Source organism: Nymphaea colorata, chromosome 6 (assembly GCF_008831285.2).
Source record: "Nymphaea colorata isolate Beijing-Zhang1983 chromosome 6, ASM883128v2, whole genome shotgun sequence".
NCBI lineage: Eukaryota > Viridiplantae > Streptophyta > Magnoliopsida > Nymphaeales > Nymphaeaceae > Nymphaea > Nymphaea colorata.
The window spans coordinates 25,594,594-25,615,370 of NC_045143.1; the positions used below are offsets into that span (position 1 = coordinate 25,594,594).

At 42.4% G+C, this 20,777-nt stretch overlaps 1 pseudogene; it reads right to left on the bottom strand.

The window, feature by feature from the left end:
• Positions 1-271: 271 nt before the first annotated feature.
• LOC116256647 (cyclin-dependent kinase C-2-like) lies at positions 272-11,972 on the bottom strand (annotated as a pseudogene).
• Between the last annotated feature and the right edge of the window lie 8,805 nt (positions 11,973-20,777).

Genomic DNA, 20,777 nt, shown 5'->3' on the forward strand with positions numbered 1-20,777 from the left:
AATTGTACTTGGAGCATGCAATTCAACTAAAAAAAAAACAGATTACGTGCCCCGAGGCATGTAAATACAATAAAAGAAACTGTAATGGTGAGTAATTATGACTATGGGACGATATCTGAACTTACAAAAAGTAAACCAGGAATATCATGAAATTGGACTGCATAGCTACTACAAAGATTCTAGTCACAAGACAAAACCCACATAACCCATCCATATACCGACAGGTTCATCATCACCAGTCGCTAAGCTATGATAAACATCGAAGAGAAAATCACACATTCTTGTTTCCAGGCATACTGGTTCCAGCATAACCAGGACCTCGGCCTTGAGGTGGATAAGGTCGAGTAGCATATCCACCAGCTTGGCCACCACGATTTGGATTGTATCCACCACTTGGGTTTCCGCCTTGAGGATACCTGTTCTATCCTCCTGGAGGTCCCCGAGGCTTATTGTAGTGGTGACTTGGCCCAACAACAACTTGAGGTGGGGCATTGGTTAGGGCCAGGCCTGATTTGCATATGCGGTCACCCTGGCTACTGAATTGGCGGCAAACGTTGATGCTGCTGAGGATGCTTTAATTTTTGCCTCTTGGCTGTTTCTTCGTGCTGCCTTTGCTGTTGTCTTTTCTTCTTGGTCTGGAACACATGAGTTGACTTGTATTTGGGTAAACTAAGAGGAAGGCCAGAACCGGCTATTAGAAGGCCATCAATTGTGACACTTGGCATGAACAAAAGATTTTGTACCCTTTCGGGTCACATGGCAACGGATCACACCAGAAATACTCAGCATCAAGTGCGTCTTTTGCTTATATCCTCTGAAAATAAGAAAATGAAACCATTAGGGGACAAACAAACACAAACAGCAGAGGATGCAAGGAGGAAAAAGCATTGACATATCAACAGCAAACTTCAAGAAGAAAAGATAAAAACGGGAGAAATGCAAGAACATCAAGGAAGAATACAATCTCAACCAGATAAATATCATAGCTAGGAAGGAGTGGTACCAACATATCTGACTCTAGCCTCTAGTTTTGACTTCAAAGCAGCTGAAGAACCTTTTGTAAATAGAAATAACGAGACACAGAATGCAGATCGAAACAAAAAATGCACCCAGTATTTCAATAAGTAGAATAATAGAATTCTACCTGACAAAATTCGAAGAGAAATTTTAGAAAGTTATAAGAAATAAAGGGGACCACTGTTCAAGCAAAAAGATTTTCAGTGTGTGCCCTTTTCTTCTCTCTCTCTCTCTCTCTCTCTCTCACTGAAAACCATTCAGGTTTACAGTCAGTTCTCTCTCTCTCTCTTCTTGCCCTTCCTTTTTCAATTTTAACCAAAAAAATGTTTAAAAAGAAAAAGGGATATCCAGATATGTCCCTTAACCGCAGTGCTGCATCTGTGGTATGGGGAGTACAGGGACCATATCCCCATTCACATGTGACTTAGCAGGGAACTGATTAGTTGGCTAGTCGGATTAACTGTTCACTAGCGGGACATCATAGCAACAATCGTTCTAAACCTTAGCTCCTTAAGTCCAGCATGTTCTAGAAACAAGAATTGACAACACTGAATGCTGAACAATTGCTGGCTACATTCTTCCAATAACATGCCACCGGACAAGGACAAGTTCAAAAATAGACCACAATTTTCTCAAGAAACACTGATTCCCTTTGTCATTTTTAAGTCACAGAGAAGTTTGAATGTACATTTCCATATTTGGGAAGAAAACAAAACTATAAATACATTGAAATGCCAGGTATCACTTTCATGTCATATACATCACAGTTATTTCATTTTGGTAGATGAACAGGACACTAGTTGGGTAATTCATAATTTTCCAGAAAGCTATCAAAAGCACTAGCAGCAATACTTTTAGAATCAAGTGAAGCAGCCATCAAATGCTTTAGTGCCACAACCTCACCTCTTGACACCCCTGTTCACAAATGCAGACTGAAATAGTAACTCGACAATGATGATGCAGAGAACTACATAACTCCCTGTTGATAGTTTGTGGGTTTCGGGTCCGGATCCATACCCGACCCGCCTTGTAGCCCGTTTTGGGCTCTACTTAAGTCATGTAACCCTAATCCTTAAGTGTTAATGATAATCTTAAGAGAGAGAGAGTCTGGCTGCTAGTGGGCACCAACTCCTCCTCATTCGTGGTTTTTTCTCCCTCGTGTTGAGGGTTTTCCACGTTACATCGTGATCATTGTTCCTCTTCGTCTTCTTCTTGTTCGTATTTCTACATGGTATCAGAGCCGTGAAGTTCCGGCGTTTCTGGTTTGTCTTTTGCCCGTGTTGGAGGAGGATTCGCCCGGCACTGTTCATTGACTCGCCCGGCACTGTTCATCGTCTCGCCCGGCACTGTTCATCGCCCGTGCCCGACGCCCGTGTCCGAGCTTCGCCCGACGCCCGACGCCCGTGCCCGACGCCTGAGCTTCGTCTGTCGCCCCGCCGCCGTCTCCGCCCAGCGCCGCCCTGATCAGCGCCGCTCAGGATTCCGCCGTCTCCGCCTAGCGACGACCGGCCCAGCGACGCTCTGCCCAGCGGCTTTCCTCTCTGTCATCCGACGCATCGCCCACCGCCGTGTCTTTTTCCGGCGATCTGCTTCCGCCGGTGCGCCGCTCTGCCTGGTTCCGGCGGTCTGTTTCCGCCCAGCGCCGCGCCGTTCTGCCTGAGCGGCTGCCTCTCTGTTGCCTGCTCAGTCGCTTCCGCCCAGCGTCGGCCTGAGAGAGGCAGCGCCGGAGGAAAAACGAAGCAGAACGCTGCTGGACAGAGCGTCGGCCTGCCCAGCGACGCTCTGTCCAGCAGCGTTCTGCTTCGTTTTTCCTCCGGCGCTGCCTCTCTCTTGCCGGTGAGGTTTAGGCGTTCTCCGTTTTGTCCGTTGCCTGCTCTCTGCCTTTTTTGGTGTTGTATTGTGCTGTTGCTCCCTGCTGCCGTTGCTGCCTACTAGGCTTCACCCGTAGCTAGACTGGTCTGTGATTATGGCAGCCTCTTCCTCGTCAACCGTCAACACCAATCCCACTGAAATAGGGGCTTTTAGAACTGAGAATGTTCCCATGCAGGTCATCACTCTTCGCCTCACCAAGGATAATTATTTCTCGTGGTCGCCTGCTATGACCATGGGGATTGCTGGCCGTGGTCGCATGGCCTATATTGATGGGAGCAACCCCAAACCAGCAAGAACAAGTGATGTGTGGCATACTTGGTTTCTTGAGGATAATCAAGTGAAAACTTGGATTGTCAATTCCGTTTCCGCCGATATTCAGCCCCTTATCCTTCGGAAGAAGACTGCTAGAGACATGTGGGTGGTCCTCGAGCAAATGTATGGCCAAAAGAAGACCGCAATTCGTACTTACCAAGTAATGAAGACAGTCTATGGCATTCGACAAGGGACCTCGTCTGTTGCAGAGTACTATGGGGCTTTGAAAGCCAAGTGGGAAGAGCTTGACTATCATTCTGATATTCCTTGGCATTGTCCCCATGATCAGGCGCTCTATGTTGCTCATGAATGGGAAAACAGGGTGTTCCTATTTTTAGCAGGTTTAAATGATGAGTTTGAAGGTGTTCGAAGCCAGATTTTGAATTCAGGGGAGGTGTCCAGTATTGAAGATGTGTACTCCTGTGTTGAAGCGGAAGAACAGAGAAGGCTTGTTACAAAAGAAGGGAAGAGGGAACTTGTGCCCTATAACGAGAGATCTGCTCTCGTGAGTCGTGGTCCTGGCGGCCCATCTAGGTCTCTTCGCCGGTGCACTCACTGCAAGAAGACAGGTCACACTGTGGATTATTGCTGGGATCTTCATCCAGAAAAGAAGGGGAACAGAGGGAGATCTTTGACTGGGAGAACACCTGTGTCTGAGGTGCAAGCCTCTAGTGGAGAAAAAGTCTCCATTTCTGCTGACCAGCTTCGTGAACTAAGGGCTTATTTGGGCAGGCTCGATGTCAACAAGTGAGACCTCAGAGGGAACTACAGCTAATCATGCTCTTGCAGTTATTGGCAATCAAGGTAACTCTTCTGTGGGGGAATGGATTGTCGATAGTGGTGCTACTCATCACATGATAGGTAATCCAAAATTGTTTCATGAGTATAAGTTGTCCTCGGGAAGGGAACGTGTTTCTCTTGCAGATGGTTCCTCTACCTGTGTGGCAGGCGAAGGCACTCTGTCCTTGTTGGACAAATTTCATGTGCAGGGCGCTTTACATGTTCCTCAGTTTCCTTTAAATCTCTTATCAGTCAGTAGACTTACTAAAGAATTGAATTGTGAACTTATATTCTCTGCCGATCGTTGTGTTTTGCAGGACTTGGTGACAGGGAAGAGGATTGGGATTGGTTTAGCTTCTGATGGATTATATCGTCTTCCCATACATGTGGCTACTGCTCTGTTGACAGCGATCCGCAAGACAGATAAGAGAAGAGAAGATTGTCTTCAATCTGTTATGTACTGGCATGAACGTTTTGGGCATTTACCTTTTGGAATTTTGAAACATTTGTTTCCAGACTTGTGTTCCTCCTTTGATGTGTCTTCCATTTCTTGTGATGTTTGTCAGTTTGCCAAACATGTGAGGGCTTCGTACCCTCTTTCTTCTAGTTGTGCTAATGAAGCTTTTTCCCTGATTCACTCTGATGTATGGGGACCTTCGGGCATTCATACCCGTCAAGGTTTCCAGTATTTTATCACTTTCATTGATGATTTCTCTCGTGCTACATTTATATACTTGTTAAAAGACTGCAGCGAGGTTCCTCGAATCATCGAGACATTTATTCTTCTTGTGCATACCCAGTATGGTGCGAATGTTAAAACTTTCAGGTCCGATAATGCCCGTGAGTACATGTGTCGGCCTGTTGAGGAGTTTCTTAGACAACGGGGGATTGTTCACGAGACATCCTGTAGTTACACCCCCCCTCAAAATGGGGAAGCTGAAAGGAAAAATCGTCAACTTCTTAATGTCACCAGGGCTCTTTTGTTTCAGAGAAATCTTCCTAAACACTATTGGGGTGATGCAGTTCTTACTAGTGCCTATCTTATTAACCGCATGCCCAGTCGTGTTTTGAATGGTAGGACTCCCCACTCGTTGCTTCCTGGCAGTCGTCCACCATTTCCTCTTCTTCCTCGTGTTTTTGGTTGTGTATGTTTTATCCATGATCACAGTCCAAATGTCAAGAAACTTGATTCTAGTTCTATCAAAGGTGTCTTTGTTGGATACTCCCATACGCAAAAAGGATACAAATGTATTGATCCTATTACTGGTCGAGCTTATGTTACGAGGGATGTTACCTTCTTGGAACATGCCTCTTACTTTGGTGCGAATCCTCTTCAGGGGGAGCAGTCTGTGGGCAGGGAAGAGTATTCTCAGAGACAGGAACTTCAGTTTATAGATTTTTTGGACTACAAGAAAGCAGAATCACTTAATACTGTTGATGTGCCTGAGAAGGAGGAAAGGGGTGACAATAGCATTGAGAAGGAAGGCCCTCAGTTGTTTGGACAGTTCTACTCTAGACGAGGTACTCGGACAGAGGTGATGACTTGTGATGCTAGATCTACTTCCAATCCCAATGCCACTCCTTCCCTGGATGAACCAAGTCCTACCGAGGAGACCGTGGAGACCCATGATGAGGTTGAAAAGAAGAATGACGATCTTCCCATTGCCCTGAGAAAGGGTGTCAGGTCATGTACTCAACACCCCATTGGTAATTTTGTTTCTTATTCCAGACTTGGGAAAGATTACAAGTGCTTTGTTTCTACTCTTTCTTTGGCTGTGATTCTCAGGACTGTCGCTGAAGCTCAAAGTGACTCCAAGTGGGCTGATGCAATGAAAGAAGAAATAGATGCCCTAAGAAGAAACTTGACATGGGAAGTGGTGAAGATTCCTGAAGCCGCTCACCTAGTTGGATCCAAATGGGTGTATACCATCAAGTACAAACCAGATGGGAGTGTTGAAAGATATAAAGCTCGACTTGTGGCCAAGGGGTTTAGCTAGAAATATGGAATTGATTACTTGGAAACCTTTGCTCCTGTTGCGAAAATGAAGACTGTGAGGGTGGTTATATCCCTAGCTGTGATGAAGGAGTGGAAGATGTATCAACTGGATGTTAAGAATGCATTCCTCAATGGTGACTTCGAAGAAGAAGTATATATGCATATGCCTCCAGGATATGAAGAACCAAAAATGTGTTGTAAGCTGAAAAAGGCATTGTATGGCCTTAAGCAATCGCCCAGAGCGTGGTTTGAACGACTGAGAAGAGTGATGATACGTCATGGATACAAACAAGGAAATGGAGATCACACTCTGTTTGTGAAGAAGAAGGAGAGCAAGGTTACTCTCCTGCTCGTCTACGTAGATGACATGATTGTTACTGGAGATGATGAGGAGGAGATTATCAAGCTAAAAGGGTTACTGGCTACAGAATTCGACCTCAAAGATCTTGGCAAACTAAGGTATTTTCTTGGTATGGAGGTTGCTAGGTCTAGTACTGGTCTTGTACTAAACCAAAGGAAATATACATTAGATCTGCTGGAAGAAACTGGTAAATTGGGATGTAGACCTACTCCTACCCCTTTTGACACTGGGCACAAGTTGAGTCTTAGAGATGGAGAGCCTCTCTATGAAGAAGACAAGGGAAGATATCAACATTTGGTTGGGAAGCTAATCTATCTTACCCTCACGAGACCTGATATCACCTTTGTGATGAATGTTTTGAGCCAATTCATGCATGCGCCAACCGATGCACATCTGAAGGCTGTGGACAGAGTGCTATGCTACCTGAAGAAAAATCCTGGTAAGGGACTCCTGTATGTGAAACAAGAGACTGTGGAAATCGAGGGCTATTCTGATGCGGATTGGGCAAGTTGTGGTGATACCAGACGATCCACTACAGGGTACTGTGTCTACTTGGGAGGAAACCTTGTTGTATGGAGGAGCAAGAGACAGGATGTTTGCTCTAGATCTAGTGCAGAGGCAGAATATAGGGCAGTTGCTATGAGAGTGTCAGAGTTATTGTGGTTGAAGATATTGTTGACTGACATTGGAATAGAGATTGAAGGACCTATGAAGATGTATTGTGATAACAAGTCTGCAATCAACTTAGCCAACAATCATGTTCTTCACGACAGAACAAAACATGTTGAAATTGATCGTCACTTCATTCGGGAAAGGATTGATGCGAAAGAGTTGATCTTACCTTACATGAAGTCTGAAGACCAAACTGCTGATGTTCTGACGAAAGCTCTTCCTTCAGCTTCATTTGAGAGGAATGTATCCAAGTTGGGCATGTTTGATATGTATGCCCAACTTGAGGGGGAGTGTTGATAGTTTGTGGGTTTCGGGTCCGGATCCATACCCGACCCGCCTTGTAGCCCGTTTTGGGCTCTACTTAAGTCATGTAACCCTAATCCTTAAGTGTTAATGATAATCTTAAGAGAGAGAGAGTCTGGCTGCTAGTGGGCACCAACTCCTCCTCATTCGTGGTTTTTTCTCCCTCGTGTTGAGGGTTTTCCACGTTACATCGTGATCATTGTTGCTCTTCGTCTTCTTCTTGTTCGTATTTCTACACTCCCGAAGATTTTTCTTATATTACTCTCATCACCACAAGTGGCTTGCAAAAAAGACATGGTACCGAACAAAAGAAGCTTGGAGGTCAACAATAGGAATATTTATATGACTGGACAATACAACGGCCAAGTATCATGTATGGTTTTTTGCAGAAAATAAATTAGAACAATAAATATTAACTCAAAAAACCTCAACTTGGAAAAATCTTCTAAAGGTTATTATTCATGTTTCTTTAGTAACTTAATATAGGAAGTCTTTCCTTTTCAGCACCACATATAGAGAGAGAGAGAGAGAGAGAGAGAGAGAGAGGGAAGGAGGGAGAGAGAGAGAGGGAAGGAGGGAGAGGCTGTTGCAAGACTAACAAAAAAAAAACAAAAAAAAACGTAAAACCTTCGTCTCTTTTTGGTGCAAAAGGAAATACTAGTACATCGTTCATTTGATTTTGGAGTTTGTGATGATTCTATCATTAGAATCCAAAATAAGAGATCATGCCCTATCTAGAAATAAGGACATTTACATGCACAAAGCTTCTTAACAAATAAGTAAAAGCCTTGTTCTCCAAACTTGGGGAAACTACCGAGATCACTGTCAAAACAAGAAAGAGATTAACTCCCTTGGGAGCCCAAAGTTAGAAACTTAAGAACTTGATAAGTCTACAGTAAAGCTGACACTAAAACTGCTAAGGACACCCAAGGCCAAACTTGCAGTGTTATTTGCAGAGTGTCGTTTGTTTTGCAAGGACGTTCAGATCTGGAGCAGGACTCACCACTTATAATTATAAGAATTCAAGGAGTAGGTTTGCTACTCCCACTTGCCAGAACTCACATCCATACACTAAATCATTTGTCACAAAAGTTCAAACCTCCAAAACTCTGAGAATATAGCAAGATGATACCTGAGATGGGTCAAGAGTTGGCATCCGCTCCAACAACTCCAAAGCATGCCGATCAAAGCTAAAAGCAAAAATAACTGCATCTCAGGTGCACATTACCTCTATATAAACTGGAAACAATAACAATAATAAGGTGGTAAACCACTGATAAACCACAAAACTACACAAACAAAAACATAACAAAAAAGTAAATGTGAAAAAAAGATCTCCTCAAAACAAATTTTCACTATAAATCATTGTAAACCAGATTCATATGTTTTGTACTTACTGCTTAAAAACATCTCTAAGGTGCCTCTTTATTGGTCTTGAAGGCTTGAAATTATTGTACCAAGGAATCTTTGAAACTCCTGGCCAGTTAACCTCATCAGGTGATCCACATAGTTCAAATATTTTATTCAACTGCTGTGGCTAGAATTATCAGGAAAAGGAAAGTTTCAATCATAGAGAAGAAGAGGAGGACGTACATAGAATATATAATGGAAACATCATGATGCATGTGTGTGTGAGTGTGTTTTTTTTTTATTGGTGGGGGGGGGGGGCGAGGGGAATATATTGATTTGTTCTACACCTCCTTATTGAGTTTATTTTAGTCAAACCGCTTTGATCAACTCAAACTGACCTCATAGAGAAGAAGAGGACCAACATAGAACATATAATGGAAACAATATGGATGAATTTATGTAAACCACGAAATTGAGAGATTGTAGAAGAAGAAACACTAAAGCCCTCTTTTCCCAAATACAAATGGATTTTCCACATGTAAATTTCCCTTCAAACCGGCAGTTTCTCCCTCGACTTATTTGAAAAGTGCTCTCCAAAATCAGCAAAAACTCCCCCCCACCCAAAGCTCATAGAAGTGATAGAAGAGAAAACGATCAAAAGGGACACTGTGCCCCTTTCTTAAGAATTGCTCAGTATTGTAAGATACGGGCTGTATCAGTTGTATCGTATCATACAGCAGCGATATCATTTCGATACACCTACAATACACATGCAAATCATGAGCATCATAAGTGTATCGTATAGGTTTTGCTTCCCTTTATGACATGTATTATAAAATACGCCTTACTGCATATAAATATAAAAAAGAGGGAGCCTATGCACTAGAAGACCAATGACGCTCTATGACTTTCAGGCCAGGGCCTAGTCACCAAAGCACCAAGCAGGCAAGCTACTCGACAGGTCAAATGGCCTAGTTGGTGGTATGACAAATGAGGATCTAATACAAGCCATAGTACGAGTCAAATGCTCTAAAAATTAGAAACCCCACACTGGAATCCTAAAAGATAAGCCGTATCAGCCTTAAATATTGAGGATAATAATTTTTTAAATTATCTTTTTCATAAAATGTCTGCCTGTACAGTTAGTCCATCCCCTCTCCAGTCAGTTACTACTAACACCGGAAACTATTATCAATCCCAAAAATGATAAGACAATGGAAAAAGGGGACATTAATGACTTGCCTTGGGGCTTTTCATTCTAAATTCAAATGTTACATCATGAAAACGATTTAATGCATGAGGATAAAAACTATAGATTAAGTGTTGGAACTTGGTGAGCGAAGTAATACATGTATAATTTTTCTGCTATTTTCAGTTGTGAATCACTAAGTTGGATCAGTTTCATCTGCTTTGCATCCAATATTATGGTTTACAGTTCTCAAAAATCATAAGCTTGTGCAGGCACCTCATTCTTTCCAGGCAAGATTGGCTTCTCATTTAGTAGCTCAGCAAAAATACAACCAACTGACCACATGTCCACAGCTGGCCCATACTTAGTGGGGCCAAGCAGAAACTCTGGAGGTCTGCCAATGAACTCAACGATTACAAAAGAGAAACTGTGTCCAAAAACCAACATCAACATGATTGACAACAAGATATGACAGGTTACCTGTACCAAAGAGTTATGACATGGTTTGTGAGATTTCCATTATGGTCACTAGAAAAAGATCTAGCTAAGCCAAAATCTAGCTAAGCCAAAATCTAGCTAAGCCAAAATCTGCAAGCTTCAAATGCCCTTCATTGCCAATTAGAAGATTGGAACCTGCATAGGAGAGAAAGCAGGACACCAAAGTAGTTAGATGGGAAACAAACAAGCCCAGAAGACATTGCAGTATATTCTATGGGGTGAAAATAACAACAATGCTGTCTAGTGACCTTTAATATCACGATGAAGAACTTGATTATCATGGCAATAGTGAAGTCCCATTAACAGCTGCCTCATGTAACACTGAGATATACATAGAAGAATTCATATAAATAAGAATATATTCAATTGAGGTACTGACCACAATTGTGTTAAAATGAATTTCTTATGTTAAAGAGAAGTTTGCCCTGATCTGGGGAACTCTAAACCGCATTCCAAGACTATCTGATAACCCAGTCAAATCATGGTCCATGTATTCAAATACCATATAAATGCTTCCCTTGTATTTATTACCATCTGCACAAAAATTAATGTTTCAAAACGTAACAGATAAAGGAAAAAATATGATAATGGAATTTTAAATGCACTAAGAAATACCTGGCCTTCCGTGTTCATCTTTTTCAGGTCCTGGTAATTAGATATAGAGAATATAAGATCAATGACCAACTAAAGTCATCACAATTGAAGAATACCTTATTGAAGAAATAGAACCTGGAGATGTCACAATCTCTTTTAACTGAATGATGTCCTCGTGATGCAGTTTCTTTAAAATTTTGATTTCACGTATAGCGGTTATAGGAAACTGCAATTGTAACAAAAAGAGTCAAAACTAAATAATATGCATCCATCATGTTAACATGTCCTATTAGATAGTAAAGTAGCTAATCGGCATACTCCTTCTCTCTCATTGTCCATGCATATTTTTTTTCAAGGCAACAATCTCACCTGTTTTGATCTCCGTGGCCATGTAAACTTGACTGCACTTCCAAGAACAATGAGAAGAATCAGTTTGAGAATTAGATTCTCCTTTTACTTGAACACTCTTGAATGTCGATTCGTCAACAAGTTTATTTATAGCTGGACGTGTAACGTTATTCCGTTTTTGGGCAGGTCGGGTCGGATCGGGACCCAGACCCAGACCCGAAATCCTTGGCGTGAAGGGCGACACGAGAGTCCTTCTCCCTCGCCTTTCCCTCTTCTCCCTCGTCTGTCTCCTGGATGCCTCTCGTTCCAGCGCAGAGAAGAAGAAGAAGACGGTGGTGGTGCAGGGCGGCGACGAGGACGGCGGCGGTGGCGGAGGTAAGCCTCTCTATCTCTCCCCCTCTTCCTCCTTCCTCGCCCTTCTTCTCCTCCTCCCCATCGCGTAGACTTTTCCCTCGCCGTCAGCACCCTCTCTCTGGCCGTCTCCCTCTTTTCTCTCGTGCTCCTCACTTGCACCTCCCTCTACGATCTCTCTTACTCCCTCTATCCGTTTCTCCCCAATTGTCCGAACCCTCTCTACTTGCCCCCTCTTCTCTCACTGCACTTCCTCTCCATACCGCCAGCCTCCTCCCACTCACAGCTCTCGTGCTCTCTCTCTCAGTCCTAGCTTCCCTCTCCCTCATTGTTCCCTGCCTCCCCAACAGAATCAATCCCTTAGCCGAACTCCTCCTCTTGAGCATAGTTTTACTTTTCTCACTAGTTGTGGCTGTTGGATTGGAATTACAGTTTTGGGTTGCATCTTTCTCTTCATAGCAGCGTATAGAAGGCATTGTAGTGGCGGCATTGCATGATTTTAGCCGTTTGAAGACCTCTCTAACTCGTGAGGTGGCTGCCGGAAGGATTGCAATAGTCTACACTCTTGTTTTGGGGTGAGGAAGGCATAATTGAGCCTATTTTATTGTATATTTTTTTTAGAACACGTATAATTATTGTTTGAGCATGCTATAAGGTAGAATTGATAATTTGGGATGCATGTTAGCGACTTTGCTTTTTGGAGAAAGTGTAGGATTATGTTGGAGAAGTTGATTCATGTCTATAATGATCATTTAACTATGATGGGTTAATTTTCGAAGCAATAGGGAAGCATGGTAGAGATTTGAAGTGGGTGAGAAGATTTAGAATAATTTTGATGAGCATGTGGCACAAGCTTTTGTCAACGGGCGTATTGTGGTGTTAGTTGGAGAAGAACATATAAATTGGGTGTATTTGTGGGGAAGACGCTTTAACTATAGAAAGCATTTAAGCATGTGTTAAGGATGGATTGATCGAAGCATTGAGTTTTGACATTTGGTGGCAACGGCAAGAAGTTGGGAGGTGGCCTATAGAGGGCTTGTAGTTCGACACTACCCATCGACAACTTCTTGAGGCAATGACATGTGCCTCAATGATTTTGTTTTATATTTGTTTGGATCGATAAGCTAATTAGTAGAAATCTTATCTTTTGTTTGTCTACAAGTGCACCGGGCACGTTCCGTCGACCTTGAGGTACCAGATTCGAAGCTTGAAGCATTTTGAAGAGTTTTGTAAGTGCGCCACAGGTATGGCGGCATTCCAGGCAAATCCCTGCCTGGAGCAAATGTGTGAATGTGTGTTCCTAGGATCGTGGGATCTTATGATTGTGATGTGAATTGATTGATTGTTTTGTGAATGAATGTATGTATGCATGCACATTTTGAAAGGCTATTAGTAGTTTGTTATGAAAATGTGACGCATTTGCATATGCATGCTAGAATTGATAACTGTTTAGGGCAGATGAGGTGGGGTATCGAGTTGAGCATCTCCTCGACCACAATTGTGCATTAGAAAACATCCTAGAATGATAACTATGTAGGATAGCTACGAGCCAATCACAGATCGAGACTACTCTCTGTGGTTTGGCTAAGGTTTTCAAAGATGTAATTGATGTGAATGTTGTGTTTTGTTGCATGCACATTGCCATGGGCAATGATGCAAATGAATGAATGGAAGGGTAGTTGTACCTGTATTGCTATGACGGCTAGCTAAGAAAGCAAATTATATGTGTAGCCCTCGTGTGGAAGCATTTGTAGGTATGGGTGCACTCGAGGAGTGAACCAACCTCATGAGCTAGTTGTTCATTTTGTGATTGTGTTTCCATAATGTTAACTAAAAATGAATAAGAGATAAGGGCCAGTGGGATGTGGCCATGTGTTTGGGAGATGTCCCACTTTTGCCACTGGTCTCGCCTGTTCGGAGCGCAGGCAGTGCAAGGCCCCAGGGTACTGTTGTGTGTTGTGCTTGGAGCATTGGGCTCCCGCCTTTCCAACCTGGGTGTCCTAGGGAAGACTGAGTATCTATCCTTGGAATTCACACATCCATGGATGAGTGCTCCACCGCTGCAGCGGGTGAATGGATCCATACTGTTCTGGGCCACCACGGGGATTGTCTCTCGGCTGTAGGCCGCCCGCGGTGTGCACGTGTCTGTGTTTGCACCCACAGGAACTGTCAATTCTCTAAGGTTAATGAAAATGAAAAGTATATGAATGTGATGCATGTGTTTGATGTGCATGTGAATGATATAAATGAAATGATATGTTTAAGCATGCCTTACATGTGATTGAAATTGTGCTACTGTGGGTCTTAACTGGTCTTTATATGTCGTGGTCTATGTTAGGGGTTTTCTTAGCAAATGATGTGGCTAAGCCCTAACACGACATGATGATACATCGTGTTTATGATTGTTCTCATAGTTGAGCCCATACCTAAAGGGTTTGAGGGATTTACTGGCTTGCTGCCATACTACGAAGGCTAAGACTTCAGTTATTTTCTTTTTCAGGTTTTGGCGGACCAGGGGCAGCAGGTTGATCGGATGGCTTTACTCACATTCTACTGAGGAGGTTTTAGGTTTTGTTTTCTTTTGTAATGTCGGCGCGTCTTGGTTTGATTGTATTGATGTCTTGTTTTTGTTAGACATCAATTATATGGTTTGGGGCATTTTTGTCATACATATAAATGTGATTTTGTATGAATCAAAATTATTATATAAATGAAAGTTCACCCCATTGTTTTGAATTGTTTGGCTCATCTCTTTTTGAATTGTTGTGTCGTCACTCCTCAATGCTTTATGTCTAGAAAAAAAAATTCGTTTGAGAGTCAAAAGGTTGGGATGTGACAGCTTTGGTATCAGAGCTATGGCAAACCTCACAATGGATGTGAGTTAAAGCCTATATGTGAAGCCATGTTGTCCAGCTATGCATTTATTTGATTAAATTGTTATTGTAGTTTGATTTTACAAGTATAAGTACATAATGTGATCAAAGTTTTGAACTTTGTGCTCATGCACGTTTGTGATTGGATTTGCAAGTTTGGTCATAGACTTGATTTGAGAACAAGGGTTCTTGTTTGTATAGATGGAGTATCAACGTAGGGGTAAGAAGTGAGCTGAGCCATCTACAGAGACACAAAGAGAGCCAAGTCCGGCCCGTTCTGATACACGTACCCCAGTGGATGACAGTACATAAGGGCAACAGAATGCCTAAACTAGTGTGGGTGATCAAACCCCACCAAAGCAGACTCCACCAGTGGATCAACATACCATAATGTTGACAACATTGGAAACATTGACCTCCCTTGTACAGTTGATGGTCAGTAGTCAAAGGAGCAATGCATCTCCTTCAGGAGACACCACTACGCCACTTCAGGAGAAGGCAACGATGGTGTCGTACCAACAATTTATGGCAATGCAATCGTCTGTCTTTACAGGAGAAGGCAATCCTGACAAGGCAAAAGAATGGATTGAGGAAGTTGAACGCATCTTTGGGCTTCTGAAGATGCTAGAAGAAGACAAAGTGAATTATGACTCTTATCTGTTGAAGGGTGATGCCAAGAATTGGTGGCAATCGACTAGTGAGATCCGGTTTACGGCCAACTGTCAATCTCTTGGAAGTAGTTTAAAGATTCTTTCTTCAGCACTTACTTTCCAGTGCATGCCAGAGACAAGAAAATACAAGAGTTTCTTGATTTGCAGCAGAAACAGCTGGGCCTGTAAGAATACATTACGAAATATCGACACTTAGAGGTGTATTGCCTGCACCTTTACACTACAGATGAGGCCAGAGCAGGCAAGTTTGTGCGCGGGCTGCGGGATGGATTGCGAAGCAAAGTCTTGACAAGCAGACCTCGTGACTTGGACGAGGCGGTCACTATGGCAAGATGCATAGAAGAGGACTGTGCAAGGACACAGAAGGATCACCACAAGAAGGCAGGCCAGCACTCACACGGTGGGCGAACACAGGTCAAGCACCAACATTTTGCAGGCACGACAATGCCTTATGAGAGGCGTGATGACAGAACATTCAGGCAGAACAGGCCAAACCGCAGTGAGACCACACAAGGGTTAGTGGCCTCTCCGACCTCACCGAAGTGCCCCACTTGCTCACACTACGGAGAGTTGAAGAAGCCTGAAGCCGGTCCTTCTAACGCACGACAGACGACTGGACGTGTCTATGCGACTACTATGGAGGAGCTTCAGGCACACGACCTTGTTGAAGGTACTTTACTTATTGGTTCTCATATTGCTAAAGTGTTGTTTTATGCAGGGGCGACTCATTCATTTATATCTAGTCGATTTGCTACTTCACTAGAAGTGTCAGATAGGATGATGCCGTATGTTTTAAAAGTCATTAGCCCTATGCATGCTCAAGAGTCTTGTCATGAGTATCTACCTGATGTGGACGTGGAGATCCATCAACATCACTTACCTGCACAATTGGTGATCATAAGTCTCAGTGAATTCAATGTGATTTTGGGCATGGATTGACTTTATGCGCATTATGCCAATATAGATTGCAGGAAGAAGCAGATACAGTTGTTGACTAATGAGATGCAACCTATGGAATTTCATGCTCGTAAAGCTAGTCGAACTGATAAGATAATGGTGTCTGCATTGAAGGCTAAATGTTTGATAGAAAATGGAAGTGTTGCTTTTTTTGTCAATGTGTTGACCAATGAGACTGAACTAGTGAGGTTGCAGGATGTTGCCATTGTGAGTAAGTAACCCGATGTGTTTTTTGAGGAACTGTCAAGTTTGCTCCCAACACGAGAAGTGGAATTCAAGATAGAGTTGTCACCAGGAACAACTCCTATTTCTAGGGCACCATACCAAATGGCACCAGCAGAGTTAGAAGAATTGAAGAAGCAATTGCAAGAGCTCTTAGACAAGGGCTTCATCCGACCTAGTGTGTCACCTTGGGGAGCACCTGTGTTGTTTGTTAAGAAGAAGGATGGAACAATGCGTTTGTGTATCGATTACCGCATGTTGAATCAAGTCACCATCAAGAATAAGTATCTGCTTCCAAGAATTGAATACTTGTTTAATCAACTCAAGAATGCAAATGTATTCTCCAAAATCGATCTGAGGATAGGTTATCATCAACTTTTGATACGAGAGGAAGATGTTGTTAAGACTGCTTTTCGAACTAGATATGGGCATTTTGAATTCAGAGTCATGCCTTTTGGGTTGACCAATGCTCCCGCAGCATTTATGGACCTCATGAATCGGGTTTTTTAAGACTACCTGGATCGATTTGTTATTGTTTTTGTCGATGATATTTTGGTGTACTCAGAGTATAGAGATCACTTGAGAAGTGTGTTGGGTCTTTTGCGCAAGCATAAGCTTTATGCCACATACTCAAAATCTGAATTTTGGTTAGAGAAGGTAAACTTTCTGGGTCATGTAATCTCAAAGGATGGAGTATCCGTCGATCCGGCTAAGGTGTCGGCAGTACAGAACTGGAGGACGCCTTACATTGTAACTGATGTTAGAAGCTTTTTGGGATTGGCAGGGTACTATCGCAGGTTCATACAAGACTTTTCGAAAATAGCTACGCCCATGACTAAGCTATTAAGAAAATGAGTGAAGTTCGTTTGGAATGAAGAGTGTGAGAAGAGTTTTCAAACTCTGAAGGACAAGCTTACTACTTCCCCTATTCTGACGCTGCCATCAGGTCATTCTGGTTTTGTAGTGTACATAGATGCATCAGGAATCAGTTTTGGGTGTGTATTGATGCAACATGGCTGTGTAGTGGCTTATGCATCAAGGCAGTTGAAGACACATGAGCAACACTATCCCACCCATGATTTGGAGTTGGGAGCAGTTGTGTTCGCATTGAAGATGTGGAGACATTATCTCTATGGGACAACATTTGAGGTGTTTACAAATCACAAGTCATTGAAGTATATATTTTCCCAAAAGGATCTAAATCTGAGGCAAAGAAGATAGATTGATTATTTAAAGGACTATGATTTCACGATATCATATCATCCAGGCAAGGCGAATGTGGTGGCTGATGCTCTGAGCAGAGCAACGTCGTTCATGGACATTGTTGCAAGATGTGATAGCATGGCAACCTTACCTTTGTGGTGAGGACAAAGCAACAATGACGGCTTTGATATGACATCATTTGTTGGATGAGCTTAAATTGAAACAAAATGAAGATTCTGATTTTGCTAAGAACATGGAAGAATGTAAGAAGGTAGATTCTCTTTGGCATTAAGATGAAGAGGGTTCGTTGCGGTTCCGACAAAGATTGTGGGTCCCTAGAAATGAAGGGGTGAAACGACAGTTGCTTGATGAAGCTCACAAATCTAAGTTTTCTATACACCCTGACAGCACAAAGATGTTCCATGATATGAAAAGAAATTTTTGGTGGCCTAGAATAAAGCGTGAAATTGCAGAATATGTAGCAAAGTGCTTAGTTTGCCAGCGGGTCAAAGCAGAGCATCAACGACCAGGAAGCATGAACCAACCTCATGAGCTAGCTGGTCATTTTGTGATTGTGTTTCCATAATGTTAACTAAGAATGAATAAGAGATGAAAGGCCAGTGGGATGTGGCCATGTGTTTGGGAGACGTCCCGCTTTTGCCACTAGTCTCGCCTGTTAGGAGCGCAGGCGGTGCAAGGCCCTAGGGTACTGTTGTGTGTTGTGCTTGGAGCGTTGGGCTCCCGCCTTCCCAACCTAGGTGTCCTAGGGAAGGCTGAGTATCTCTCCTTGGAATTCATACATCCATGGATGAGTGCTCTACCACTGCAACAGGTGAATGAATCCATACTGTTCTGGGCCAGCATGGGGATTGTCTCTCGGCTGTAGGCCGCCCGCTGTGTGCACGTGCCTGTGTTTGCACCCACAGGAACTGTCAATTCACTAAAGTTAATGAAAATGAAAAGTATATGAATGTGATGCATGTGTTTGATGTGCATGTGAATGATATGAATGAAATAATATGTTAAAGCATGCCTTGCATGTGATTGAAATTGTGTTACTGTGGGCCTTGAGTGGCCTTTACATGTCGTGGTCTATGTTAGGGGTTTTCTTGGCAAATGATGTGGCTAAGCCCTGACACGACATGATGATAGATCATGTTTATGATTGTTCTCATAGTTGAGCCCATACCTAAAGGGTTTGGGGGATTTATTGGCTTGCTGTCATACTGCGAAGGCTAAGCCTTCAATTGTTTTCTTTTTCAGGTTTTGGTAGACCAGGGTTAGCAGGTTGATCGGATGGCTTTATTCACGTCCTACTGTGGAGGTTTTGGGTTTTGTTTTCTTTTGTAGTGCCGGAGCATCTTGGTTTGATTGTATTGATGTCTTGCTTTTGTTAGACATCAATTCTATGGTTTGGGGCATTTTTGTCATACACATAGATGTGATTTTGTATGAATCAAAATTGTTATATAAATGAAAGTTCACCCCATTGTTTTGAATTGCTTGGCTCATCTCGTTTTGAATTGTTGTGTCGTCAATGCTTTATGTCTAGAAAAAAAAATTGTTAGAGGGTCAAAAGGTTGGGGTGTGACAGGACGAGTGTCATGTCTCGTTCAATCGCTCATCAAAACTCTACTCAAGCTCGAAGAACTCGAGTTCAAATGTGTGTTCAAAATGTTAAATGGGTCGAGTTTGAGTTGTAAGAACTCAACTCGTTGAACTCTAATAAGCTAAAGTATATAATGCATGCTGGAATATAATGAGAGAAAAAGTCAAATAGATTAACAAGTCAAGCTCGAGCTTGACGTTGCGAGTGCTCGACTCAAGTCATGTGTAGCTTTTAACATATGCCCATGGAAATCAAACTAATGTCAGGTCAACATGAGGATTTTATCTTTACTCCAACTATTTGGCAGTTAGTGGGGGGAAAAAACCACCTTTGTGACTTTACCAAACAATTGTGGCCCAATCTACTATCCCAAATCCATTATCTATTGTAATATAAAAGAAACCAAGATTTTTTCCCCTCTCCTCTGATTTGCACGATCTTGCTAGTGATAAGATGATGGGGCCATGGAAGATCCATGCAAGATCCTCTGGCAGTCCATTGCAGCTGCATGCTGATCATCCACATTCAAGTTGATCTATTTGAGTATGAAACCTAATTTAGTACCATTAAGTTTTCAAGCTTTTTGATATTCATCAATATAATGTATACGAGGGTCGTATACATTAGGCGAGCGAAAAGATTAATCATACTGTCTAGGTGAGAGTCGAAGCCCTTCTTTCTCTTGCCTTTATGGTTTGTTTGTCAGTAAGGATCCTTTGTGGATGTTATATGAATCTATATAAGAAATTGTGGTAGATTCATCGGACATTAAAATTATTGTTTTATGAACACACTCCAAGCTTTGAGGACACTCATAAAGTGTCTATGCTGCCAAACTATTTCATAGGATTCAGAGTTGCACTTGGAAATATCTTTAAGTACGTCAACTTGCATGTATGACCTATCTCCCTTATTATATTGAAACATAGCCTCCTACAAGTGAACAAGAAAAAAGCCGCATAGCACGCCTCAAGTTCAAGTAGTTTTGCAGGAACTCTAGGGCGATATGAGGCGGGCTGAATTAAAGTTTTTAATTTTTGACTAGGGCATAAATAATTTTTTCAAAATTTTTATATTGAACAAGTGATTTTTTTAATTTTCATGTAAAATTAAAAAAAAATTGAGGTGGGTCCAAGGCCCATCCGGGGCCCTACCTTGGCTCCGCCCCGAAATGACAAAGCACTTGCCTCGAACAGTTTGTAATATTTTGAATGGAAAGATGACTATGTGACATTTGTACAAAGTAAACAACATTTTATTCACTTTGTATGAACATTTTTTTTCAAGATTTTATGAGGGCATGGTTTTATCTTTACTCGTAAATTCGTTTCCATATATTGACTTGATTAAAGTTTGTCAAACTCCATTAAGGCTAGAGCTCGATTCGGCAGTTACATATTGAGATCGAACTCAACTTGATTATTTGAACGAGCCAACTTATGAACTTGAACTCGACTCATTAAATAAATAACTCGGCTCGAACTGGTTCACTAACCGAGTTAACTAGTTCACTAACCGATCGGAATCGAAGATTTTCTAACTATAAAAAAGATAGTGGCTACGAAGCCTATCGAGTCGACTAACGGCGCTGCACCATGC